Raw genomic sequence first — 27,909 nt, 5'->3', positions numbered from 1 at the left:
TATGTCTCCCATGAAGTAATTTTGCATAATAACAACATCCCAGTTACTGTATTGGTATGGAACAAATCCGCCTGGAGTCCAAAATTTTGTCTCCAGCAGAGTTGTACATGAAGTATCACAGAAAAAGGTAAAAGAAGAAAATCTCAGTTTGCACAACAGTACTGCAAAGGTGAAAAATTATTTTTGAATTCGACCTGATATTAGCTTATTAACTTGAGTATGAGGAGTGATGGCACAGTTCTACCTGTTTGATCCGATGCTAATGTAATCATAAATGTTATGTTTAATTCATATTGATGGCTGATTTTAAAACAGATTGTTCTTTCAGTAATTCAGCAAGAACACTGAAGATTGATTTCTGCTCAAGTATTTTCTCAGTCATTAAAAATGCTGGGAGCATGCTATTGATTACTCTTCTAATATAGGCAATGAATGACCTATCGTTTCAGTCAGTTGCTGATTCGTTGCCATGTCAAGTGTCATGTGGCTCTTGAAAAATGCAACTGTCAAAGACAATTTGCTCTTTTGGCAGTTATTATTTTAAAAAGTAATATGTTCTTCTATTTGGAAAAGACCCAAATGTGTACTCAGGTATGTGTATGTGTGGGAAATACAAACAAAATGAGAGAACACTTGGTAAATTTTTTTTTTTTTTTTTTTTTTTGACATGCACTTCCAAAATAAATTCAGTGTCTGTCTCACAGATTGGTAACAATTTTACTAACATGGACAACTGCAGGTTAGCATAGAACTAGATGTTTGATAAAGTATTTGTTATACCATAATATTAACGTAAATAAAAATATTCTCCTAGAAAATATTTTCCTTGAAAACCTGCCAAGATTTACTGAATACATCTGCCTTGACAAAGCACTTCAACTGAGATCAAATAAAAATGTACCTTGCAGTGAACAGCTGCAGCTATTTTAAAGTAAAGTTAAACAAGCATGAAAAACAGTGATGAAAAATAACACYGGAGGAAAAGTAATTAGTCTGATACAGCGCAATCTGCAAAGATACAGGATGTATGAAAAGCACAGTCAAATTACAGCAGTGACTCATTGATTATGTGATGAATGACCAGGCCACACCTTCGTTTTGATTACCCAGTGCTCTGAATCCATATGGCACTAATTCCCGTCAGTTTGTAGGAGACCAACTGGTCTCCTTGACTTCTAGAAAACACCTCCATACGTGGCCTGCGGAGACTCAAACAAATATTGCCTGGCAGCATCTTATTTGTTTCTCTGCTTTATTTGGAGAAGGAGCATTTTCCTCACGGATGAGCCGCCAYGGATGAGCTTTGGCAAACATTTTGAGTGCCTGTTTGTGGCATTATCAGGCAGGATATCTGAGATACACACTCAGCCCTCACCAGGGCTGCCTCGTGGGCACGCTCCAGACGGGCAGCGAGCCTTGCTGCTGCCTTTATAAGGTGAGGGCATGAAGCATCTTTTTTTCTTTTAAGGAACTAAGTATTTAATAACATTTAAAGGCACAGTAATTGGATCAACACCTGTCTAATGACGCAGCAAATTAACCCCTGTTACTGCCATGGCCGTTTCTGAGACTGCAGGGTCACAGATGCATTTTATGGGCAGCACTCACTGCCTCCATCCTCCCGGTGACTATAGCTGACAGGGCCAGGCCATATTTGAGCCTTCCTCCTTTCTGCAGCCTCCCCTGAGCCTGGAGCCATCCATCCATCCATCCTTTCCGCGGGGCTACTCAAACCTTAACAGGCAGAGACATGCTGGGACCAGGCAGCCTCATACTGCTAGGAGGGAGAAGGATGACAAAGTGACAAGCGCTTGAACCCCCGTTCATGACACTGGAAACGAAACTGGGCAGGGAGAGGAAAAGCGGGGCGGGGAATCCGTGGGTCTTCTCCCCGGGGCGTTAAGGACCAAGGGCCGCGGGCCCGTGACGCAGCGCCCGGGGGCTCCGCGGTGCCCGGCGCGGGCGGCACCGCGGGCCCCGGCGCCATCCCCGCCCTCCCCTCCGCCCCGCGGCGCGCATTGGCGGGCGGCGCGCGGGCAGGAGCCGGTGCGCGGCGGGAGCTGCCGCTGCCAGCGCCGCAGCGCTCCGCTCGCTGCCCTGGAGGAGCTGGAGGAGCAGCGGGCGGGCGGCGCGGCCACCTTGCTGCCCGCCTCCCGCTTTGGTGCAGCCTGCGGTGAGTAGGGCCCGGGCAGCGGCGCGCCGGGCTGCGGGGCCCGGCCGGCTCCGAGGSGCCGCGCTCGGAGCGGCGGCCCCGGGCGGGTGGCGGCTCCCCGCGTGTCCCCCCGCGTGTGGCGCCAGGGCCGCTTCGCCACGCAAGCGGCGCCCAGGGAGCTCGGTAGCGCCCTCCCCGCGCTCCTTCATTATTGTCGTCGCTGCTATTATTATTTTCCTCATGGAGTGCTTCGCTCTTGATTAACTTCTCCGCGAATACCGGGGGCTCCAGCCTAGCGTGTCCTCCGTGGCGCTGGCGCCGTGGGAAGCATCGCTCGGCTCTGCGCTTCGCATCTCCGCTTCCTACGGAAGAGCGGGCGGCTTTTTTTTTTTTYTCCCCTAGTATCAAGGTCAGTTTGTTGCAACTACTGTGGGAAATGCCATATGGCTGAGGCAGGCTTGTCTTAGGAAATGTAACGAAGTCGGGCTGTGCTGTGGTTTGTGTTGTATTTTAAATTAAAGTAACTAAATTAGATCGCTGTGCATGTGCCTCCAGTCCAGAGCGTTTTCAGTCACGCGTGTTAACTGTATTTAGCAGCCTGTATTGGCAATTTTTACTTTCCATTCTATCTGCTCTTAGTTACTGTTTCCTGTGCTCCCGAAAATGTGGATAGCTGTCTGTGGAGCCTGGACTTTTCTGAAACAGGTGCAATAAGGATTTTAGGAGATAGACAGTTTTCCTCATTCTTCTGACAGTCTTTTTCTGGAAGGTTAGAGAGAGGAAGCAAAGATCAGTTTTCGTATTAACATTATGAGACACTTTTATGGTTTTGACTGAAATGTTGCCAAGCTGGAAAAGTGGTTTTTTTTTTTTTTTTTTTTTTTTAAGAGGGGTGAGTGAAGGAATTGCCCATTAATTGTGCTACGGATTCTCTGTGAGTTGCATTGAGACCACGAGCTCTGCCCCTACACGTAACTGCGAGGCAATAACGCTCGCTGACCAGCTCGAGCTTGAGAACGCGCCCCGATGAAATGCACCGTGCTGCACCTTGTAGCCATAATCCCTCAAATTGCCACTTTAACCCTTGCTGTTCAGGTCCCGGGTTGTATCAGAGCCTGTATACTGAAGCCTTATGCCCCAGCATTGAAAAAAATAAATATGCAGCAATTCCTACAGCCTTCCTCTGGAGTTAGTGAGATAGCTGTTAGAATGCACGTAGCGCTTATGAGCAGGAGGTTTACAAGCAAGAGGTACAGTTTACAATGGCTGTGGCATCCTAATTGTATGTGAGAACTGCTAGAGCCCGTTTTACCCCAGCCTCACCTTCCCCTTCATGAGGATTACTGCAGGAAAAGCTTTGCCCTCCTGTGACAGCACCTTCTTGAAGCTGTTTCTGATCACTATGACACAAAACTAAGAGTGATGCAAGATGACGCTCCAGAACTAAACAAAACTAAGGCTAAAACTTTTGCTGCTTTTCCTGATTAGGGTTATTGCTTCCACTCCTGTGTGATGGCTGCAGCTGAGGATGCTAAACCAGCCTTTCTGGGTTATATAGGGTGCACCTGAGTGTGTGAATACAGCTGGGAATTCATCCTTGGTGCTTAATGTCTACAGTAAACAGAACACTTGAATAACTTGTAGTGAAGCAAAACAAAGATCCCTAAATCATGCATGGCTGATACCGAAGAAAAGCAGTGTATGACAAATACACTATTGTTCATAAATACAATACATAAATAGGACATCTATATGAAAATATGACTGCCTAGCACTGCTGCCAACACTAATGTGTCCTATTGTGTTCAGATTAGAACTGCTGCTTGGCAGTGTAAACTGCTCTAACTTGCCCTTGGAGAGCTGGGCAGAGTTGGAAGAAACTAGTTAAACAGAGATCCATGAGAACCACAGGGGGAAAGTTTTCCCTTTGAGAGAACTTTTAATGTCTTTGATTAGCCTGAAGTTACTTTTCGTGGCATATTTTATTCTCCTTCCTTTTGGATCCATGCAGTTTAGTAACTAAGTAGTTTAGTAGAGATAATGGAGGCTTCTGGTTTACTGTTGAACCACTGACAGACAGAAAATAATATTTAAATTGTGCTTTAAACCTCTCCTAATATCAAGTTTTGTACTTTTGTTGTTTTGAAAGAAGACTGAGCTCAAGGAAAGAGGAAAATAAACTATGCTATACTTTGGTGTGGAAGGAGGGAAGTCATCTTGTTGTCCAAATTATCAAAAAAAATTCTCCCTACAGTATGAACAACTAATTGTAAATTGGGAAATTTTGTAGAAGGGCTGTGRCCAATGTAATTTGGTAAAATTTCAAGCCATTGTTTAATTTTACATATCTCTTTTTGAGACTGGGCAAAGACGCATGTCTCCAAACTTTATATGTTGGATTTTTATATTGATGTTTACTTTGATATTGATGTTTATATGTTTACTTTCTATGTTGCTGACACTAGCAACGCCTTTTGTATGGCGAAGGCTTCTAGTTGTCACCCACTCGTTATCTGTCTCTATATATTTCCTGTTGTCTATATGCTTTATTTACCTATAGGTGATTGTATATGAGAAATTGACATTTGTGTCTGGCTTTCTAGTTGCTGCAGTTACTACTGTCTCCTGGCAGTTTAATTTCCCACAATAATATTTTATATCTTAAATTTCGTATTCTTCAAGGTGAAGTGCATCTCCAAATAAAATATTACTAATTGAAGTGGAGGAGCAGAGCTTTGTGCAGATTAATCTTGAAAATGAGATGTTTTCCGTTCTTTAGTTGACCAGTGGTAACCAGTTCAGTCCTCTTTGTGAATTTTGCTGGTTCTGGTAGGCAGGAAGGGAGAGAATAACTTGCCCTACGTTGGGTGAAAACCCAAGCTCAAATTCTCCTCCGCAAAAGTTGTCTGTCTTGTCCTTCCAAAAATGTCTTCCGGGACTCTTCTTTGCAACATATGTTGACTACTGACGGGGAAAAATAAACAGGTAACTGACCTGATGCAGCCTTCTGGATCTAGTCAGTTTGAAGGCAACTTAATTTACTGTAGAAAATAAGATGGAGTCTCTTCTTGTGATAGCAGTCTGAAGTACGGAGTCTCATCCAAAACCTATTAAATTTATGGCATTCCCACTGATTTTAATGAATCTTGAAGCCAGGGAGTAGCCTGAAATCTTCTTTAAATATATATATATATATATATATGCACTTTTTTTTTTTTTTTGCTTATGCAACAGTCCTTCGCTCTCCTACTCTCCATACAGAACAGTGTTTTGTTGTAAACCAGGTTTCTGTCCTTGGAAGAACATGGCACATAATCTCTTGCTTTCCTTCTGGAAAGGAAAGAAAGAAAAACGTGTTTATAACTCAAGGAGTAAGCTCTCTGTGCTGCTGTTGCAATGAGAGTAGATTATCTCTCCTGAAACTAATACAAGAACTTTTTATTGTGCTTATTAGGCATGCTTTCTCATACAGTAGGCTACATTAATGCGTTTTTCTGGTGTCTCCTTTGGACTGAATGGACATGATGTGTCACAGTGCAGTCCAAACAGAAGAGTGCTTGTTTGCCCCATCATCACTGMTTGCTGATGCGTGGATGTTCAGTCTACCACTTAAGTGCTGTTGACAGAAATGCAACTAACACAGTTCTGAAATGTTTTCAGTTGCAATATACTTATTYTTATAACCATTATTAATCTTGTGAGTTTTTAAAGTTTTCCTTTTCTCTGAGAAGGACTGGCTCCTTTCCCCTTCGTCATCCATAGGAGTGCTTGGTGTGGCTTTCTGGATGTTTTCTTAGCACTTGTATCCTGTTATGATAAGTGCTTTGACATTTCTATGATAGGCAATGAGTAGGATTTAAATTGAATCTTCATGTAACTTAGATTCATGTGGTACTTTTGAAAACAAAGAGCTCTGAGGAGGGTTCTAAGGGGTATGTTCTAGTGGTGCTGTTTCGTACAGCCTCAGCAGGGTTCAATCCAGATGGCGGTGAAGGATTTGATTTCCACAAGGTCAAAATTTCTCTRTTTCCATTGATGCAGGCACAAATGTCATGAATTTAGTACCAAATGAGAAGAAACCAATTCATGTCTAAAGGAAGGCAGTTCTGAATATTTTCTTTCTCTTCTGCCATCTAAAAAGCTGGCATTCTTGTTCACAGAGGTCCTTCAGAGAAACTTGCTATTTTGATATGTTGTTACAATAGCTTAAAAGTTTGCAGGCAGACCTTATTAAAGGGAACTCCTTTAAAAAAAAGTTAAKCAGATACAAAAGAAGCCTATCTAAGTCTTAAAGATGGTAGCTTAATAACTTGCTAAGTTCAGCTAAATAATATTTAGTGTAGGACCCATAAAAGGATGAGGAATAAAGGTGTGTCTGTGCCGTCTGGATGATTCTCTAAATTTTTAACAGGAAGATCTACTTTGGTTCTTTACTTCAAACTAAAGGAGTTCTAGAACTGCTCTAGTTTGGAGCCAAATATCACCGAGCCAGGAGTCAAAACCCTGCCAGTGAAGCCTGCCTTGGAACTCCACAAAGTCCCTTACTGTGTCTTGGGYTTGCATGTTCCTTGTTTGTATAAGCTTGAGATCCAGAACTACAGGTTTCTGCCTGTTGACCAAGGCTTAGATTTCCTCCTTGTTCTACCCTATGAATGTGGAAAAGTAGCCAAGCTCAGGCTCAAACCAYGAGCCTCTTCTAGGCATGGCATGGAGTCAGTCCCAGAATCAAATTTGTGTGAACAAACTAATCTGTTTAGTTTGTTCTAATCCAGCCCCCAGTTTAGTTCTCRGAGGTTTAAGATCTAGTGCTCTGGCCTCTGTTTTAGATCTCTTAATCTTAATTTATCCCTCAAACCCAAGGACTACCTGCTTCTGAAGCCATTTTCTCTATGCATGGTATGCAATTCTTGTCAACCAACCACTGCTCATCACTAAGGCACTGAGACATGTGGCTTCACAGATGTCACTCTTTGCTGTTCTCTCTCTTAGGATTCTTGCTTGCTGCAGCATAAATCAGAACTAGAAGTACTTTGCAGTTGTCAGAGGGAATGTAGAAGGCGCGGTCTTGTGACATTATTCTTGTTTTCTTTTATTTTGTTCATTTMCTTGCTAATCGGGTAAAATTCAGTAATTTGCAGTGCTTTTTTTMTGTCAGTGGTTTGAATTAGCAATGATTTACTGTATTAAATTTGTTTTCACATCTGGCACTCCTAGAGAGTACTGCCTCATTGTGGCAACTGCTGTTGAAGTCATGTTCTTGCTTCAAAAATCCTAATTTCTGGTTCTTTACTTCTGCATAAGGATTTCTCTCAGTTCCAAAATACTTTTTTTTTAGATCAAATCTAAGGATATTATGATTGATTTTTAGTTAGAGGGGTGTAGGGTGTTAATTAATAATATCATACATTGCTGTAGGGAAGAATCCTTTTTATTGCATCCTGTGAAGTAGGGTATTTTAAGTAGGCTTGTGATGTTGGCATATTGTGTGGATTTTTTTTTTTTTAATAGATGGTTTGGTAGCAGCCAAGCAGTACACTTAATTGTGTACTTTTGTAGTTTTTTATGAGTTGATTACAGTATGGCTTTCAAGTTAAGATGAGATTTTAAATAATTTATCATACCTTTTTGCCTGCATTAATAAAATGCAAAACTAAATCCCTATGCGGCTGTAAACTGTGATGTGCTTCCAGAGCTGTTTTAGATTTCACGAAAACTAACTTTTCAGTGTTTTCTTCCCTAAATTAAAAGTATGCACAACTCRGATGAGAAATCTTGCCGCTGTTTTGTAGTAGCAATGATGCACTGGTGGTGACCTTGCAAGAACTATCTTGGTTGATTTGTGAGGTTGTTACTTAGTCCCTAAGCTAGCTCCTCCGTAGCTGTTCCTGCAACTAGACACTGCTGTAGTACTAGAGAGGGCTCTTAACTTTAAACTGTGTATTAACCAGAATGCTTCAAATCCTCTCATGTGGTGTGCTGAAGCTGCTGTGTTTAGTTCCTACAGGCCATATAGAAAATGAGATGCAGGTGTCTGAAACAGGTCTGCCACCCTTACATGCTGCTCTCGGTCCTTGAATTCAGTATTTCCTATAAAATGCTTCTGTATAACCTCATCTAACCAGAATCAGGGGTCAGCATAAGGATGTGACATATGTAGTCCAGCACAAGTGGGTAAGGCTCTTCTTGCAGTTCCTACACAGAGCTAATGCTCCTGAGAGAGGCAGGAATAGATCAGCTTTGTGATTAGTATTTTCTTCATGTTGGTTTGTGCTTCAAAATTCCAATAAGAAGAATCCTTTGCTAGTTGTGTGGTAGTGCTGGTGGGATTTGGGGTTGTTCAGCTTTTTGGAGAGCAAGATGAAGGATGGGAAAAAGAGACTTGCTGTTCTTGCTGTATAAGGAAGCCGGATGGCAAACAATAGGCTTAGGGTCYGTCATTGAGTCAGGCATCCAAGATAAATCTCTTGCTATCTTATGGCTGCAAATTTGCAAATCCCTGGTTGGGTCAGGCCCTTCCTGATAGGTTGCACAGTCTAACTCCACGTGTGGCCTTTCTGCCTGACCTTCAGTGATTATTTGCCTTGGGGTTATTGACTGTCTGTTACATTAGCATGTCATGCGAAAGGTTGAAGGCATGTGAAGAAGAGACCAGCCATCCAAGACAGTTGTGTGTCAGTGCACAATCACAGTGTGTTTTTTTTTGTCTTTCTCTCCAAGCTGCCTTCCTCATTTCAAGGAAAATAAAATCAGCCTTATGCAGTCAGAGTATTTGCAGATTGATCATCTCCTACTACACATTCTTTTATAAGACAATTTCTTCTCAATAGAGAAAATAGTTGAACGTGATTTGCCTTATTCAGCACTATAAAAACATGAAAAGTGAAGATGGAAGAAGAGACAGAAGTGAGATTATACAGAAACTAAAAAGCCATTGACAGTGAAATATATGCGGACATACACTAAAAGACCCATAATCTTTAGCAGATGTAGGGCTGTGTTCTGCAACAGTCTTTCATTAGGAATATGCTTACTCCAAYAATAAATTTATTTGGGGCAAAGGATACGAATTTTAAATCACATTGGGAATTTTCACTGGGATATATGCTTTTGTATTAGTTGGTAAGCCTAGTATGCAGGTGTAAAATGGTCATGGTTTATTTTAAAGACTTCCTTTAAAATGTTTTTTGTTTTTATCTACCAAAGGTAGATAGAAGTTCTCCAAATTAACCTTTAATCTTTTCCAATGAAACATCTTTGCCATTGAAATAGGCTGTTTCTAAAACCCATATATATATATGTATATTTTTTTTAATATGTTATGCTCTGTCTCTGGMAGAGTGCCATCTTTGGGGGAGAAATTTTTCCCTTTTCTTGCAACAAAATAAAATGTGGTTTTAGTAGAGCTTTCATGCTTCTGCTTTTTCATATTAGAGTAGTAACTTTCATGTATTTCTGTTAATCTCCTAAATAGGTTACAAGTTCAAAAATATACAGTGCTAGCCATTGTCCTTTAAGACTTAAAATTCCTGTCGTTATAGTATATTCTAGAACTCTTTCGGACAAGGTACACATGGCTATTGTAACAACTTGCATTAATATGAATTATTACCTCTTCCAGAAGGAACCAAATGAACTTTACGGTTCCTTTCGCCTCCCCAGTAAAATAAACCTAATTTTATTCAGGAACTTGCAAGCTATTCAGATTTCTAAATAAMTCTCACATAAGGAGCATCTTCTGTTTTGGTTGCACAGCAAAATGCATGTGCCTTTCATTTGAAATTTTTTTGGCACAAAAACTGTTTTTGGTCATGAGATATTTGGTATACGTGTTATCTAAGACATTGATGCAGATCCTATTATTCTAACAGTGGAGCTGTATTTAGTGTTAAAGAGGTTTTATTTATTATTTCCCATCATTACGTTTTTGGGGATATTTGTTAATTTGCAATGAAAAGGGAAGAATACCCACAGTGCTCTTTACTGAAGCATCTTCAATTTTTTTAGAGTTTAAAAAGAATGGTGATGGCCATTCTTAATTATGGTTCCTTCAGCATTTAATGACATGCTAGCTGTGGTAGAAGTGAGTTAGGAAAGTAACGTYGGGCCAGTGCTTTCATTTGGCTCAAATTTGCTTTGCTCAAGTGTGTTGAGATAATCCAGAACCCAAGGGTTTCCTGTTCATTTTCAACCATCATCGCTCATTTTTGTCACCAAGTGTGACAGTTTTGTACAATGAAAGTAAATTTAGCAGAATGGCCTTGTTCTGGTAATGTAATTACTTCTTTGGCATACTCATTAAACAAAGCTTTCTTTTAAGTTTGAGATATTGTGAGGAAGCTCTGCCACGAACCAAGTACCTGTGTTCTCGGCTCTGGCTTAGAAAAATTTTTATTATCAGTAATTTTCTTCCCTTTAAACACATCTATAATTAAACATATAATCTCTTTGGTATTAGTCAAACCACATCTGTATTTTCACTATAGTCGGGCATTATATCAACTTCCACAGAAATCTGCTATTTAGATTCTAGCAGTCTATTGAAGAAAATATAAAGTTTGGTTGCTTAGTCACAGAATTGAAAATATATTTGAATTTTATTTCCCCTCAGTTGTCTACCTAGAAAATTCTGAAAGTAGTGGAGTAGCTAAACAGAGTGGAAAAGCTCCGGAGTTTAGTTTAACTGCTATAAAGCTGAGAATGTAAAAGTGATTTTTTTTTTTTTGAATATTTCAATTGCAAATATGTAAATTGAATGAGTTTGATTGCAACTCCTCATGTATCAATTTTATTAATATCTTGAAGCAGCAGTAATTTACACTTTAAAGCAAAGATGATAGTGCATTATGGAAATGGGTGAAATTTCAATAGAAATTGCTCATACGTGAGAAGCATTTTAGGATATTCTTGTCTGCAGCGCCAGGGGATTGGAATGATCTATTTCAGATTCCTCTTTCTTCCCAGATAAACTAATAGGTACTTATGGATGGGATGGAGCTCTGTCTGTGTGTGTGTGTGACACAGAGCAGAAAAGAGGGAGTAAAAAGGGAAGGAATGGTGAATATCCATAAGAAGGAAACCCAATACAGTGATAGCATTTTTCTTGCCATTGGCAAAGAACAGCCTTTGAGGAATTTCAGTGGGTCTGTGTTTAAGCTACTATCTGTACTCTTCATTCTAATATTAAACTATAGAGGTCTTATTGTACAATATTTAATGAGACCATGTGCATAACCAACTTTATAATGTGGTTTGTCTTTGTCAGACATAAGGTCTGTTTTAAGTGTTGTTACTGTAATACCTTGAGCAGCTTATCTATCCTATGAGTGACTAGGAAATGGGCTACTTTTTTTTTTCTGATATGCTGCACATCAAACAATCTTTAAAATGTTCTATATACTATTATGTTTGTGTATATAAAATATACTCTGTGTATAATGTATGAAAGTCAAACCTTCTACTAGCTTTGACTTCTACTAGCTAGACAAAAAAAACATACGGGGGCTATTAGGTGACAAGATTTAGGGGTAGATTTTCCCCTAAAATACTTATTCACAATCAACTGTAGCTGCTGAATCAAAGGGATATTTTTCTTCACAGACAACACAGGTGGTGTATGTGTATATAGCTATATATGTGTATATATACACACATAAGCATTATTTTTGACAATTTCCAAAAAGATTATGATCAAGACAGAGGAAAAACTGAAGAATAGGTATGGTATCTTCGATGTCTAGGTATCTTCAACATCTTGTGCCTCACCAAACTATAGCCCTACAATGTGGCCAGGAGTCTTTCTAGTGTCTATGTCAGTTGCTTAAAACCAGTTTTGTTTCTTTTACCTTTATATCCTATGCTTCTCTTTTCCCATTTTCAACCATTTCCATTGCTGTGAAAAAAAGTTGACTGGGAAAGTCTTGCTTTCTCCCCTGAGTGGAGCTGCCAGTGCAGCTTTCCTTGAGTCAAGCACTTCCATATGTTTTGGAAAGTCAAACTCCATACTAAAGTGCTTCCCGTGGGAAAAGCTCAATGGGYAGAGCATATCGCAGAGTGCAGCTATGAAATCTGTCCTCAGGCTGCAGTGTGGACACACAACATTGTCAGGMAAGTTCTTGTGCTTGCCAGTGCCTGGCAAGGTGTTGGTGTAAGGAGCTTGAATGAGAGGACAATGGACTTTTGTGTGACAGGTGAAAATTTCAGCATGAGTGTGTGTGGAACAGAAGAAAATCTTTGTAACTATTCATTACAGTATTTTAGCCAGATTTTAGTTCTCACATAGGTCTTTGGCCATGCAAGTGGGACTAGTGAAGAAGGGACTAGGTAGTCCTTTGTTTCTACAGCACCTTTTCCTATAAAAAATACTTTATTTTTTTAAATGATTTTTCATAGGCTTTGACTCATTGGTTATGTYCCAGAGTAGCTCTAAAGAGCTAAGCAGAACCTGTGCTTCCTGCATGGTCTTTGTTAGCTGACTGCTTGGAGAACATCTGCCTCATTGAGGGATGGGAACTTGTCACCTTCATTTCACTTTCGCTTCTATCCCATCTGTTTGTTTTTGTTCAAATGTTGTTTTGTTGAAAGAGTGAATTCTAAACTTCCCTAACCAAATTGGGTCATGGGGAGGAGGAGGACACCAATGCTTCATTTTTTTTCTTGTTTTGTTTYGAAAATTGCAACTATATATTTTGATGAAGAAAATGCTATAAAAACAAGCAAATGAATTCCCCACCCCCATTGGAGCAACTAATGAATTGGCTTCTTTGGTAAACTGGGGCAAAACATAAACTTTTTCATACTATTTGTTGTATTTGTTGGAGCACTATGGAGCATGCCATAGACTTAGCAGTATTGCTYAGAGATAATCAGCTCACATATTTTACGTAGCCTTATCTGCTTTATACTCATAATGGATAAAAAGACAGTAATAGTTGCTTGTTTAGTATAGTGTAAGAACTTCTCACTGTTCTTAATTATTATAGATAGTGCTGAGAGCTCAGAGCTGCAAGAACTGTGCTGTTCCTGAAACTGTAATTTAATGTGGAGATGGACATGTTAATCATTGCCTAAATAATTCAAATTATAGAAATTAATGCTGATAGATTCAATAAAACAAAAACAGGAAGGGAAACATTTGGCTAGTTTATGGCATAGGATCTTACAAAATTTCTAAATCTGATTTCAGTTTAGGCATTTTAATATATTTTTGAGGGCAACATTGAGGTGTTTCCTCAATGTAATATCACAAGTATAATTTAATAAAATAATTCATTTTATAATGCTCATATTTTACACTTTTTCAAACTGAGAAGGAAATGCTTTCAACACAGGGCACTCCAGAAATAATTCTGTAGAGGGTGATATTCTTCTGTTATTTGTGGCAGCAATTTTTTTCATTTATATGGTACGTTTATGATTTAGGTGTTTGGGAAAAATGTAAGTGCTTTTGATTTATTTTGCGTTTTGGTGCGTTTTGTGTTTTCAGATATTCGTCTAGTTTTTCATATCCAAGATAGAATATATAATGGGGAGAAAACTGGATCTTTCTGGCTTGACTGATGAAGAAGCAGAGCACGTACTTCAGGTTGTTCAGCGAGATTTCAGCCTCCGTAAGAAGGAAGAAGAAAGACTGAGGTAAGATTAAAAACATGATAAAAAATGCTGTCCATATTGGTTTATAACAAAGTGATTATCAGGGAAACTGGAGAACATGTTTGTCTCTGAGTTTGTTTAAACTCAGTCCGATGTCAGAGGTCCACGGTTGAAGGTTTGGTAACTTGTTCTGTAGTTATTAGGGATGTAACTTGTGTTTGGTAAAGCACAATTAGACAGTTGTTCTTGGGGAAGAATGCCTGCGTGGTAGAAATAGCCAGACTAAACTCTTGCAACAGTGCTAGCCCAGCAGCTCGCTACACGAATCAATGAGCAACAGTTTAGAGTAGTCCACAGACCAGTAAAGATCAGCCCATCTGAAAGCTGTCTACCTCCAGCCTTACGAGCCTCAGCCCAAAGACGGGTGGTGTGACCAGTATCTTTGGGAATGCCTGGTGGTGGAGGACCTCACGGACACCTGGGAGCAAGTTCTTCTGGCCCAGACCAATGTGCTTGACACTCTTCTACTGCTGATAACGACTGCTTCTGCTCGCAAAGAAAGGGGAATGGAGATAACCCAGTTTCTCTAACTTCATRTTGTTCTATGTATTAACTATGACACCTTCACCGAGGCAATAAATGTCACACTCCTTCACACAGACCCAGTTATGGCACAGGAATTCCTCTGTGTGTTACTTTGTTCCAGCTCAACTCACAACAGTGGTCCCTTCAGCATCTGTGCGTGAATGCTGGGGAGGCTACACAACAAATGTCTTGAATATAAACTTTTGCTCACAGAAAATTGTTTGTTTGTTGTGTTATATGCCTTTTTGTTCTTGTAGTGGATTTAATGCACCAACTTTGGCCCTTGCATGGAATTGTTAAGCCTTTCACATGCAGTATTGATAATAGTAGGGTTTCTGTATGCTTCTTTGTATCAAAGATATTTATTGATTTCACACTAACACCACACTTGCATGCATCTCTTTAGGATGTTCCGATTAATAGCACTTATTTCTGAAAATTGAGAATTGTTATGTTAGGAGGAAAATGCAAGCTAGGAAGACTAAAGGGTTGATGTCTGCAATTTCACTTTGCCAGCAGAAGATTAAGATTTAAGGAGAAAAGTTTATCTTTGTTCTTAACAAATGTTTTAAAGGTAGAATGACCAACCAGTCCAGAGCTAAGCATACGATCCATGTTTTAAAATATTTCATTTGGAAATATAAATTAACATTTAACCAAAGCTATAAAAGACGTAAGYGTATGGAAGTTTTGTGTTCTTGTCTGGGTAGTTCTTAGTCAAGCGTGTGACTTTCATATACCATAGGTAGCAGTTTAGCTGCTGGGAAACTTTGCATTGATGTAATATTACTGTAGCTCTTTTAAAATAGGTTATGAGGGGGAAAAATCATGAAATTTCCTTGAGTTCTTTTAAAATATTTATAAATGAAACTTGCATATAGGCTAATGTTCTCATTATTGTCATATGGTTTTGTCATCCCTTACTTAAGAACTAGGTAAATTCTGAAGTGAAGTGCAACGTGTGTAAGAAGCCAGGTTCATCTTTTGTATTTTCTGCTGCAAAGCTGTCTTCTACATTTCTGCATTGAGAGTCTTCAGACTGATTCTTTAATTCAAATGTTTCTCCCCAGTTTGTTAGTTTTACCAGAGAGACCCATAATTCCCTTGTACTTTTTTTGTGAAACAATTACCCTGGTAAAAATAATACATCTGTAAGATAACTCTATGTAATTAGTTATACTTAGTGTGTTTTATTTGTTATGTCTGATTTCTTCGTGTCTGTGCGGTTTCTCTTCTTCCCTTTGCCACAGCTCTCTCCCTGGCATCACATTAATAATATTTACTGTTCTTTGTTGCTTGTTCACCCCTAATCTTCTATTTGATTATGTGTTGGTTCTGTTCTTTGGCAGCAGTGTTATGTTTTTATTTACTCCAATGTTAGTGTAATCATTCAGAGTCACTGTGGCTAAAATTACAACACAGGCTTGTTAATAGATGGGCTTAGTTTTCTGTGAATCAGTCAAACCGGGCAAACCAGGCCGATCCGGTACAATTCTAGAAGGTGCTTCATTTGAGTTGTTCACATGCGTGCTCCGAACCAGACTGGTGTTTCTTGCATGCTTCGCCTCTGCTGCAGAAGCTCTGCAGGCTGCCAGTGATCTACCAAGACTTTAATTTGCTTTCAGAGCTGATTAGCTGGAAATGGTCATTAGTTTGTGTGTTTTTCATGGAGGGACTGTGCATGTGTACGGGATGCTTTTTTTGTTGTTGTTATTTTTCTCTTTAATTTCAGGTCTCATGTATATGGAAAATGGGGAAGGCTGGACTGGTTTGGAGGTTGAACATTCACACTTTACCATGTATAACTTTATTTTCGTCATGTTCGCAACTTGTTTCTTTTTTTTTAAAGAGACCCTACAGGAGAGCTTGTAAGGACCTACAAACCTTAATTTATGTTTGTGAGAAAGACCTCGTTAAATCTGTAAATGTTTACTGCCTTGTATTTTTCTCCTTTTTGCTGGTGTATTTCTAGTGCTTTCCAGACTTTCCAGATGTGCCATCATGCCTTCAACGTTCCCAGCTGCGGCCAAAATCAATTCTCCCTCTTTTTTTTTTTTTTTTTTTTTTAAACTATTATTACTCTATAAATATGCTAGTTCATTTGATTGGGTCAGGAATGCTGTGAAGTCAGGTTGTTTTATTGTTATTGATCATTTTACAAGGTGGGGGGGGAGAGAGAATTATCATGTCACCTTATTGCTTGTAGAAATTCCTAACCAGTGCTGTCTGTGTGGACGAWTTACTAGGTGACTGTGTTAATACTGACTTGGTCATTCAGAACAACTGCAAAGAAAGGAGAAGTCAGAGGACACAGAAAGGCCTGCTGGCTTGGTGAGGCAGAAACCTTCCAATAGCTACTTTATTTTAGCAGGTTATGGCCTAAACTCCTTATTCCCTTCTTCCTATAGCCCCTGGCTAGTAAGTTGTCATTGCTATTGTATTGAGTGAATGCTAAATCAGTTATTTGTATGGTGATATGCTAATGGTAAACCTTAAAAACTTTAGTGCTTCCAATAGCTACTTTATTTTAGCAGGTTATGGCCTTAACTCCTTATTCCCTTCTTCTTATAGCCCCTGGCTAGTAAGTTGTCATTGCTATTGTATTGAGTGAATGGTAAATCAGTTATTTGTATGGTGATATGCTAATGGTAAACCTTAAAAACTTTAGTGGGGAAAAATGGAAAATGCTTGTCAGTGGAAAAGGTTCTACTTGGTTCCATCACTCTTAACCACGTGGAACAAGGAAAACTTACCTTCTTTCCACACACGAATGTGTGGTCATAGTGCTGTGATCATTTAAGCTAGCTGTGTTGGATTGTTGGAACGACTTGAGGGAAGCATTAGGAATCCAAATACTCCCTGTGGTCCTAGGCAGCATGCGCCACTGTCTTGCCTAATGTGTCTTTGGTAGCTTGATGGGGAGCATCAGCTTAGATGTCTTTATGCATTGGCACTTTGTGGCAAATAAAAAGTAATCCATGATGAAAAAACTTCTTASAGAATTGTTTTATTTGCAGGAATAAAACTGAGTATATGCCCTCAAGCATGGCTTCTATTCTCTGACTGTTCAGGTTATTCTTTTAAACACAAAATTGGTGAGGTAGTGCCCAGTGCAGAAGAGGATGAAACTAACTTTTTTTTTTTAATGAAGATGGTTGTCTTTACCTGCTCTATGTTTTTTTTTGTTTCTTTTCCTGCTGCTTTGCTGTCATAGCTTGCTGGAGCATAAGTTGGYTCACAAAGAGGGTTTTTGAGAAGTACCTCATCATACCTGACAAAATCCAGAAATCCATTTGACGTTGCTTCTTGTCATATTACAGTAGGCTTCAGTGCACACGTAAGTATGTGTCATGAATCTTGTGCTGGATAAAGTMTAAAAGTCCTCCCAACCTCCATTTACTGAAATGTTTGTGAGCCATATCAAAAATGRCCAAATGCCAAGTTAGACTTTTGTGTAGCTGCTTGTTGAATCCCCTCATTTTACATACTAGTTCCTGTTCCAGCCTTCTATAAAAGRCTTGTAAAGCACAAAACCCATCCTTTTTTGTGCTCCCCTTTTGCTCCTCACACTGAAGCAATTTTAAAACTGTTTTCCAGGAGTGAAAAGAATAAGAGGTTGGTCTCTTAGATCTTATTAGATAAGGGTAAAGTGTATCTAGGGCAGTATCACTATATTTTGGAGATAGCATTGACTAACAAAGTTAAGATCAAGGCATTCTATTAATATAGCATCACAAATTTTCTGCAAAGAATCAAAGTTGCTTGTCAAAAATAGTGACCTAGAGATGAATTTTGTATAAAAGCTGGGTAGCTTCAACGTCAGTAAGGATATGCTTCAAATGCTTGTAGAAGTTAGCGTCCTGGTAATCATATAACATGTTAATCATACAATATAACATGCTAATCATATAATGTACACCTTTGTTTAGTTGAGAGTCCATGCACTGTGATTTGTCCCAAACTCCATACTCTAACCCAAGTGTGAGATCTGGTACAAAGACGTAGGTTCTGCTATTTCAGCATTGCTCCCTGCCCTGTTTATRAATAGAGGAAGCGATTGCAGTTGTCTATATTGGAGGACCCAACTTATGCTTCACAAGAGAAAAAAACTGCAAAAAGTCTAGCATTGGTAGCAAATAACTTTTGTCGTCTTCAATTGTGGATTTAGGTTCAGTTTTATTCCACTTGAAGGTAAAAGACAAGAGGCCAAAGATCAACATAGGCTTTAGGTCCTCTAAAATGGTTCTGTGCACACATTCATACATCTGTGCACACATGCACACATCTCCATGAAGATGACTTTTCATGACTTTAGCAGAGCCCACTGTGAATATACTTTATTATCCAAATGCCCTATGGGTGCTCTAGGGAAAGTCTGGTCAGGCCTGCTCAGCAGCAGTCAATTTGCAACTGTGGGATCCCATGTTCATGATTTACATCTTGAGTTTTGAACCATGTGTTTTAATAGAGGTAAAGCTAAAATTTATACCTAGAACTGTTCTAAGTGAAGAACACTGAAAATGAAGAAATGTCTTAAAGACAGTCTTGAATGATGGAAAATATTGATGAAGCAAACATGAAAAAATGAGTCATGTTTATGAAAATGTGCACGAAGGAAAAACCCTACTTTTAGTGAATATTAGATAAACCTGTGAAGAAAAAGTCTTCAGATAACAGTTTAAGTACTGAATGTCCTCTGAGAGACCCAGCTGAAATAGAGCTCACATTCCCACATGCCATGCAAGTCTTGCCCAGTGTGTGTATTTACAACTCATATTGTCCTCTTCATTAGAGATATTATCAAATTTATTGCAGCTTAATGTGGCCTTTGTAATAGGTTATTGCTGTTCAAATTAATAATCCTAGTTTCATTCAGAAGAGAGCACACTTAGTGATAATGAATAAGCATAACGTAAAATCAATATTTAATCTTGGACATCTTCTGCATGAAGATTCTAAGCTGTTAAACATGACTTGCAAGAGTAATCTTCTCCCAAATGAGTAATCCAGCAGTGGAAGGAAGGGAGTTCTTCAGTACGGACTCCTGCCTGTGTAATTTAGTTTTGCTGGAAGTAATTGCTGAAAACATTAAAGTAGTCTGTAGAAGTGCTTCAAATTTGAAAAACAAGATACCAGTCATGTGAAATACATTACTCAGGACCATTTAGTTCGTGTGCATGCCTTGTCATGGGGGAAAGTGCTTATGTACAGTTAGTATAAGAGAAGGTGTAAGATATCTGTTAAAGCTTTCCATAAGTAATCATCTAAGGATTCTATTAGATACCAAGGTATAGCTATAACGGGCACTGCCTAGGTTTGTGTACTTTCTGAAAAATGTAAGGCAATTATCACTTATCATTGAGGATTTAAGAGGTTCGTGTTTACTTTGGGGCAGAAACATACATATTGGTGGTTGCTACTATTTTTATTAAAAAAAAAATCTAATTGAATTTGGGATAATACATTCATTTACTGTTGCCCTTATTTGCAGTKGAGGTACTTCTGACTGAAGTTAGTGAAAGTGCTTTTTGCTGAACTGTACACCAGATGACATGATAAAATGACTTTATTATACCTATTAGAAATTAGAATGGAAGACATAATTTATTATATGTTTGACTGATCTCCAGACACCGCAATACCTAAATCTCTTACAAAGCTGTCTTACAACAGGACTAGTGTCTGCAGAAATTACAGTAGTTTTCCATTGATGCAGTTCTTCAGTGCATTAGAGATGCAAGACTGATAGAGCCCTGTGGTATCTTAGTTGTGGTTCTTGCTGCTACRCAGATGATAATTTGGCTAGTAAATATTATTGACAGACATAATATATAAAACGGAGTTCTGACTTCTCAGCATTTTCTCCATTAAGAGCTGGTCTGAAATTTAGTTGGCTTTTGTCAGGAAGGGTGGAATTAAAATAGTTTGGAAACAGAAAGCAAAATTCCCCATTTGTGTCTAAATCAACAAAACTTCAGGAGGCAGTTCAAGAAGCCTGCTTGAGGTGGTGGGGATTTAGAGATGTGTTACTGCAAAAACATTTTGTTGGCTAAAGCTTGACAAAAAGAGTCTCTATCACTYGTAGCTTCTGTGATGCTCTCAGGTTTGCTGATGTGCTGGTGACATGCCCTGTTTTTTCCCCTCAGTTTTCATCAGTACATCAGGGTTTTTTATTTCTGAGGGGAATGTAACACTGACAGGGAGGGACCACTGAATCTAGATACAAGACCTCATTAACAGGAGGTCAGTTCCTTATCTCTGTAGTGGTTGTATGGTCTTTGTATCATTCTTGAACCTTCTGGAGGTGCTTAATTTTTTACTTCTTTTTTTTCTAGTTCTGTGTATAAAAAAAAATACAATGTGTGTACTTCTAGTAGGCATTCTGAAAATATGATTAGTTTTAAAGGATTTGTTGTAGGACTGTTTTATTGAGACTTCAGTCATCTGGGAGGTAATTCTGTGGCCATCTTCCATTACCTTGGTCACATAAATGAATGAAACTGTCTTTCGAATTGATGCCATGCATTTGATGGCAAGATGTCACATGTGAAATGATCTCCTGAAGACCTTACCGAAAAAAATTGTGGATTAAAAGGAAAATGATCGTACTTGACAGTTGTGCAGTATCTCTTGTTAGACAGAAGGCCATAATCTAAATAATGCTGTCAAAAGTAAGGAAGTCTGTTCCATGCTGCAGCATATCATCTGAAGATTATGTGCCTTGTGAACATTGTCTATTGATTTATCAGTATTTTCTTACTTATAGCTGCATTTAGTACAAGTAGAATATGAGGTTTGTGTTTTATAGCAATTATCTGTATCCAAATATATTAAAACTTTACTGTGAATTGATTAAAAATGGCTATGAATGCCATATTACCATTCATATTTTGCCCTTTCCAGTTCTTGAACTTTTTTTTATTGCTGGCATAGAACAAACAACTGTCTACTTACACGTAGTAATGAATAATTGAGCTTTAGGCCTGTAAGTCTGTTAAAAATGATAGCGGATTTAAGTTCAGAAAGGAACTCTTGAGCAATATATATAAATTAGCCTAGGACTGGTGGTTTGTCAGTGTCTCTGTCATGCGCTCTTGCCTTTCTTTTCCCTTTAGACTTTGATTGCTAGTATTGAGCATAACTTCATCAGTACATGTCATTCATTCAACAGTCAGTACAAGCACATTGCCAAAGTGTCTCCTCTAGAGTGCCAGAGTGGGTGACAGTTGTGGAAGACAGCTGTGGGAATAAGAGATTTATAGCAAGTCCAACATTTTTCTTGTACTCTGTTAATGTAGGTTAGACTTGGAGCTCTCCAAAGATGCAAACKTAGGATTTGAAAAGCTAGGTTATTTCCAAGTGGCCTAGTTTCAGAAAGGCTGACCAGCAGYTCACCAGTTCTTATTTGTCTTTAGCTTTCTTAGGTCTAGGAAGCAGTTCAATGCACTCCATGCACTTTTCTGCCCTTGTGGTTAATGTAAAGACATAGCAGCTCATTTTATCAACTCTAGAACTCAGCTTCATAAAAGGACAACAACTTCATCTGTAGCAAACAGAAGTCACTTTGTGCACTGCTCATGAGTRCTCAGTTTTGACCTATCTGACCCTGTTTTGGTGCTAATGTTGGTACTTTCTGCAGCAACAACACAGGTCGGTGGAAAATCATCCATTTGCCCGCTCARCTCAGCCAGACAGTGCAGCTGAGTTGATCTGTCAGCAGCATAGCTTGCTTAATCAGTCATTTCTGCTAGGGATTCAAGTTGGAAATCCTGGGATTCCTCAGTTCAGCAGTCTGGCAGGAGACTATTAGCTTGGGAATTCCCATATTAAAAAGTTTTTTTTTTTTTTTTTTTTTTTCTCCCCTTCCCCCTTGACATTCTGGTCAAGCAATACCTACTTTGAATAAATTAACACAGAGGACAATGTTGGTAAAGGAGAATATAACTATTTGGTGCTGTCCCCTTTGATAGAAATGGTGTTGTGTGCGTGTATGTGTTTGTTTATTTATTGCAGGCATTAGTGCTTTAGCAGTGATGATTAATGTGGTGAGTAAATACCCAATGTGTAATTGTAGTGTATGTGAACAGGCAGATATTTTGGAAAAGGCTGTGATGCTTTCTTCACTAAGTGAAGTAATCTCCTAATCCTGATGTTTGCTGTTGGCTAGAGAAGAGTAACCTCTTTGAAAATTGGCAGGGGTTTCAGGCATCTCTTTGATGTTTCCACATTTAATTTGCTTATTGCAATGGGATTACCTTTGATTTTGTTTGCTTCAGCTTTTTAAATGCTTTGTAATGGTGACTGGGGTTATTTGAGTCAAGGAAGGTTGGGAATAAAGATGAGGAAAGRGGAAAAGAGCATTGCTGAAGCCACTGGTGAAAACCAGTGGTTCATATTCATTTTATTTTGCACTTTGGTTTTCATGATTTGATTGTGGTTTATGAATCTAGATAAAATTCCTTTGTAGTATTGAGTTTTTCCTTCATTCCCAGACAAATGATTTCACTGCAGGTAACAGCAATTAGAATGGAGGATTTAGAGTTGGGACTGGGCCCCTGTTTTTCGGAATAGTTTAAGAACAGCCAGGGAAGTACTTCCTCTCCAAGATGCTTACACATTTAGGTTACTGCATTTTAGAATCTGATCCTGCTTTCTACAGAAGGTTCAGGTGCCTCATCTATAAAATTGATGCATTAGCATCTTTATCATAAGCTATCAGTTTTTGTGAAGCACTCAAATTTGTTGGCAGAAATAGCAAGCATGTTTTTTGTATGCTGCCAACCTTAAAAAGTAAACACAACTCCTTCGCAAATATTTATGACTAAAAACGCACGTGTTAGCTGCAGTTACATTTCAGTGCTGCCATATTATGAGTAAAATGTTACCAGACACCTTATGTTTGAATATATATTAAGCCAGTTTGTAGTAAGGAGTTCTGTTTACCCTTTTATTCAAGAATGCAGAAGGAAAAAATGAGGATATGAAGAACTTCCCAGACCTCTCTCTCTCTTTTGTTAAGTCATTTACTTATGGGACAGGTAATCTGATGGATTACTGTTAGTGAAGAACTCGGTCAGCCCTGAAAACTAGAAATTCAGTGAAAGGCTCAATAAATAATCTTTGATTCCTTAACATCTCSTTCAGAATGGCCAGTAGTGCTCCTTAGCCCTCCACAAAGCAAAAAGTATATAGTAATCTTGAAGCATAAGATCATTAGATGATTTCCTTATCATATTTCATTCATATAGTCATATGTAGATTGTTCTAAAAAAGCAGCATATTGTAATATATTTCATTAATATCTTGGAATAATAGGACTTTCAGTATCTTCATTTTTCTAGAGTAAGGTTTCAGATGAGGCTCTATTCAAGTGTTGARTAAGTGTAGCTACACATATGTAGCCTTGTATACCATAAGATTCCTATTTTCCCTTCCACCTCAACTCCTCTTTTTGTTTTTGATATTTTGCTGCTTGGCAAATCTCTAAATCGTGCTTAGGAGTTCATCTTCCTACCTGGGTCATGAGCTGTGATTTTCCCTCACTTGATTTGGTCGCACATGATGTAGTCCCTGGAAGAATATTTTAAGATTTGTTTTAATAGGTGAGCAAATGTTTAGGAAATTGCCGCATCTTGCCACATTTTTGGAGGTTGAGGCAGTAAATATTCTGCTTCTATAGCCATAATAAACCACACAGATTGCTTATTGCAGAACACTTGGTTTATATAATTACTGTCTATGTGTTATTGACTTCAGTAAAAGCAACGTAATGATTCTTTTTAAACAAAGCCCACAGTTTCGCTGATGGTAGATTAATAAAAAGCTGACTGCTTTCCTGGCAAGAATGATTCGGCAGGATATCTGCTTGCCCTAATGATTTTTGTAAATCCTTGTAGAATTGCACACATGCACACAGAGGGGGGAAAAAAAAAATTTGCTGGAAAGGGAGCCAAGCACAGTGAGGGCTCTGGTAGAGGAAATTCAGTGGGTCAACAGTAAAAGCAGCAGTCTGCTGTTTGGTGTGGTCTAAACCCTGGTTTTCATCAGCACCGTGGCAGTCCCTGCTGTTGGTACAGAGCATTGCTGCTGCAGGAGGCTTCTCTTGGTTTCTGGCTTTCAGCATCCTGCCCTTTGCCTGGCTCGATGGAGTGCGTGGAGGGGGGTCAGATGTGTGYTCATGTCAAAAAACAAAAGCATGTCTGTGTGTACACATCCATTTTCAAGACAGTCTTGAAGCTGTCCTGTGTGACGCCTCACCTTGGGGACGTGAGGGAGGTAATTTAAAAGCCTTTGACCAAGATGCTGCAAGATGCAGTATGTATGTTTGTCTTTAGATGAAGTCCCATGTTTAATGTTTCTTGGGGATCTCTTATGACTTCCCTGTCAACTCTGCAACTTGGCTGTCACTGCAGAGGTTGAGCTGAATTCTTTTTATTTCATGCCTTACTACCTTAAAATCTCCGCAGTGTTAGTGAGAAGGTATCACTTGTTCAGCCTTTTTGTCACCAGTTGCATGATTGTGAGTAATGAGCTTCTTTGAAAGATGCTGCACACAGTAATAAAAGCTTCTGAATTCCAATATAGCACTGTTGTGTCATCAGACCTCCTTGGGAATAAGAAGTTATGCTTATTGCCATCAAATAAGGCTGACTGTCAGTGTGCATTAGGAGTGAGTCTGCAGCTTAAAATAAAAAGAAGTTGTATTTCAGCAGATGTTAATGCTTCTGGAATCATCACATCATGAACCCATGTCTGATGCACTAACACCTCTATAATTAAAACTTTACACATACAAAACCTTTTATTTTCTATAACTAGAGGCATAAAACTTTCTCATATTTAGAGAAAACTTCAATTATTTGAGTTGAATTTTGTACATCCATTTACAATTTCATTTGAATGTTAATGATTAAATCATCATTTGAAAAGTGGATTTCAGTTCATTAGAAATATGTACTGGACCATACCCTGTTTCTTCTGCTTTAGCTTCTTTCCGCTATGTTGATGGGTTAACTTTGGTTGCAGAAAGTGATGAATTTCTATTCTGTAGGAGTTGCCTGTGTGATGAAATATCTTTGCTGTATAAATTTAATTTAGACTACAAAAGGAAATTATCCTATATTTAATTTTGCCAAATAGTAATGGAAGGATGCATGTGATTCAGTGGTGTCCCCCAGGGGTCAGTGCTGGGCCCAGTGCTGTTCAACTTGTTTATCAATGACCTGGATGAGGGCACRGAATGCACCCTGAGCAAGTTTGCGGATGACACCAAGCTGGGTGGAGTGGCCGACACTCCGGAGGGCTGTGCTGCCATCCAGAGGGACCTGGACAGGCTGGAGAGTTGGGCAGAGAGGAACCTCATGAGGTTCAATAAGGACAAGTGCAGGGTCCTGCACSTGGGGAGGAATAACCCCAGGCAYCAGTACAGATTAGGGGTTGACCTGCTGGAAAGCACCTCCACGGAGAGGGACCTGGGAGTCCTGGTTGACACTAAGTTAACCATGAGTGAGCAGTGTGCCCTCGTGGCCAAGAAGGCCAATGGSATCCTGGCCTGCATCAGGAGGAGTGTTGCCAGCAGGTCAAGGGAGGTGATTCTGCCCCTCTACTCAGCTCTGGTGAGGCCGCACCTGGAGTACTGTGTGCAGTTCTGGGCACCCCAATATAGGAAGGACGTGGAGCTTCTGGAGAGGGTCCAGAGAAGGGCAACCAGGATGATTAAGGGAATGGAACATCTCTCGTATGAAGATAGGCTGAGTGAGCTCGGCCTGTTTTCTCTGGAGAAGAGAAGGCTCAGAGGGGATATGATTAATATGTATAAGTTCAGGAAGGGAGAATGCAGGGAGGAAGGGGACAGGCTGTTCTCACTGGTGGCCAGCGATAGGACGAGGGGTAATGGCCACAAGCTGAAACACAAGAAGTTCCGTCTGCAGGTGAGGAGCAACTTCTTTACTGTTAGGGTGACAGAGCAGTGGAACAGGCTGCCCAGGGAGGTTGTGGAGTCTCCTATTCTGGAGATATTCAAAACCCGCCTGGATGCCACCCTGTGCCACATGCTGTAGGTGTGCCTGCTTGAGCAGGAAGGTTGGACTAGATGATCTGTAGAGGTCCCTTCCAACCTTAAATATTCTGTGAATTCTGTGAATCTGTGATTTTTCCTTAAGCCACTGGGAAACATAGTCCTTGCCCTTTACTCCCTCTTCCCCTCCAGTATGAGGACCTTGTTTCTGTATTCTTCTCTGTCTGCAGTTGAAGGTTTTGTGCTTTAGGTATATGTAATATTTTTACCCATGATCCACTGTATCTTTCTGTGTACAAAACAAATTTTCTGCTTTTTGCTTACAAATTACAGCAATGCAGTGTTCGTTGGCAGCTGACCTTGGGGGAACTTTTCAGCATCTCTGTATTTGTCCTCTGTAAATATGTGTAAGGTTATTTATCTGTCTGGTGTACAATATTGTAAAACTTTATTACTTGTCTGGAGACGGAGCGAAACTTAATGTCTGAAGTCTGTCCTCACTGCTAGATGAATGCCCAAAGTTCATCTCTTTACACAAAGAAATGATTTACAGCTCCACATATGGTAGTGAAAATTCCCTTACTAGCCTTGCCAGACATAGATATCCACTTGAATGCACTCTGAATATTGCCATGACTGATATTCCAACTGGTTTAGTCTCTCACTCTCTCCTCTTTAAGCCTCCTGTGCCAAAGCCCTGTTGCAGAGACAAAACATATCTTGATTCACTCAAAGACATATTTCTGTATTTCTTGCAGGTGCTTTGGTAGTGTTTCAGTAACTCCGAATACTAGAGAGATCAAGAGCATAAAATAACCAGGAAAAGGATTCTAAATAGAGATATAGGAGAGCTTTCCTGTCTCCCACTTGTCTCTCCATAGTGGAGACTTCCACTTCATGAAGTGAAGAACACTCTTCTGAAAGAGGCCTTTCTTGTGTTGACTGCCAGGTGCTCTCTGACATCCTTTCAAGGCTTTCCTTTATCCTTGGAGTTTGATTGGCCACCCTCAGTGAGTGGGAAGTGTACCTTAAGCCCATTGGCACGGCTCGTGTCCCTTGCTTAGGGAGTATCTGCATCGGGTGGTGAAGCCAGCTGAGGTGGTAGCCAGTTGTCCAGCTCCTGCTGGTGCAGGTGTGACTACCTTGCTTCTGGCCTACAGCAGATGTGTTGCACTCCGTCGCATGCTGCACCACAGATGCAGGTTTAAGAAAAGCATGTTCAATGCTCCTGCTAAAAAAGGGGCTGTGGAAGTGAGAACCACTTGCTTCTGTGTAAATGGTTTTCCTTGTGATCGGAGGGCTCAGCAGCAGCGACAGGTTGGTACAGGCTCCAACCCCAGGACAAGGCACAAAGATGGTAAAGAGCAGAGGAATGCGTGGACAAAAGTCCAGGGTCGAGGTGGCAAGGTGAAACCTCCTCCCACCCTACCCTATAGGGTCCCCCTGGCAAACAGGTATGAGGCCCTGAAGGAGGCAGGGCAGTCGGTGGAGGGTGAGGGGGTGGCTCCCTCCCCTCCAGAGGAGGTGCTGCAGTCGGAAAGGCCAGCTGCGCAGGTTGTCTCCACGG

At 39.8% G+C, this 27,909-nt stretch overlaps 1 long non-coding RNA gene across 1 annotated transcript; it reads left to right on the top strand.

The window, feature by feature from the left end:
- The first annotated feature begins 13,642 nt into the window (after positions 1-13,642).
- Positions 13,643-14,558, top strand: LOC112953952. The gene is made up of 2 exons (XR_003250648.1): positions 13,643-13,783; positions 14,140-14,558. It is a non-coding gene; the product is annotated as an uncharacterized LOC112953952 (long non-coding RNA).
- Positions 14,559-27,909: the final 13,351 nt, after the last annotated feature.

Source organism: Nothoprocta perdicaria, unplaced genomic scaffold, assembly GCF_003342845.1.
Source record: "Nothoprocta perdicaria isolate Ctin4 unplaced genomic scaffold, notPer1 scaffold_474, whole genome shotgun sequence".
NCBI lineage: Eukaryota > Metazoa > Chordata > Aves > Tinamiformes > Tinamidae > Nothoprocta > Nothoprocta perdicaria.
The sequence above is the reverse complement of the archived record's forward strand: the minus strand, read 5'-3'. Positions and strand labels throughout refer to the sequence as shown.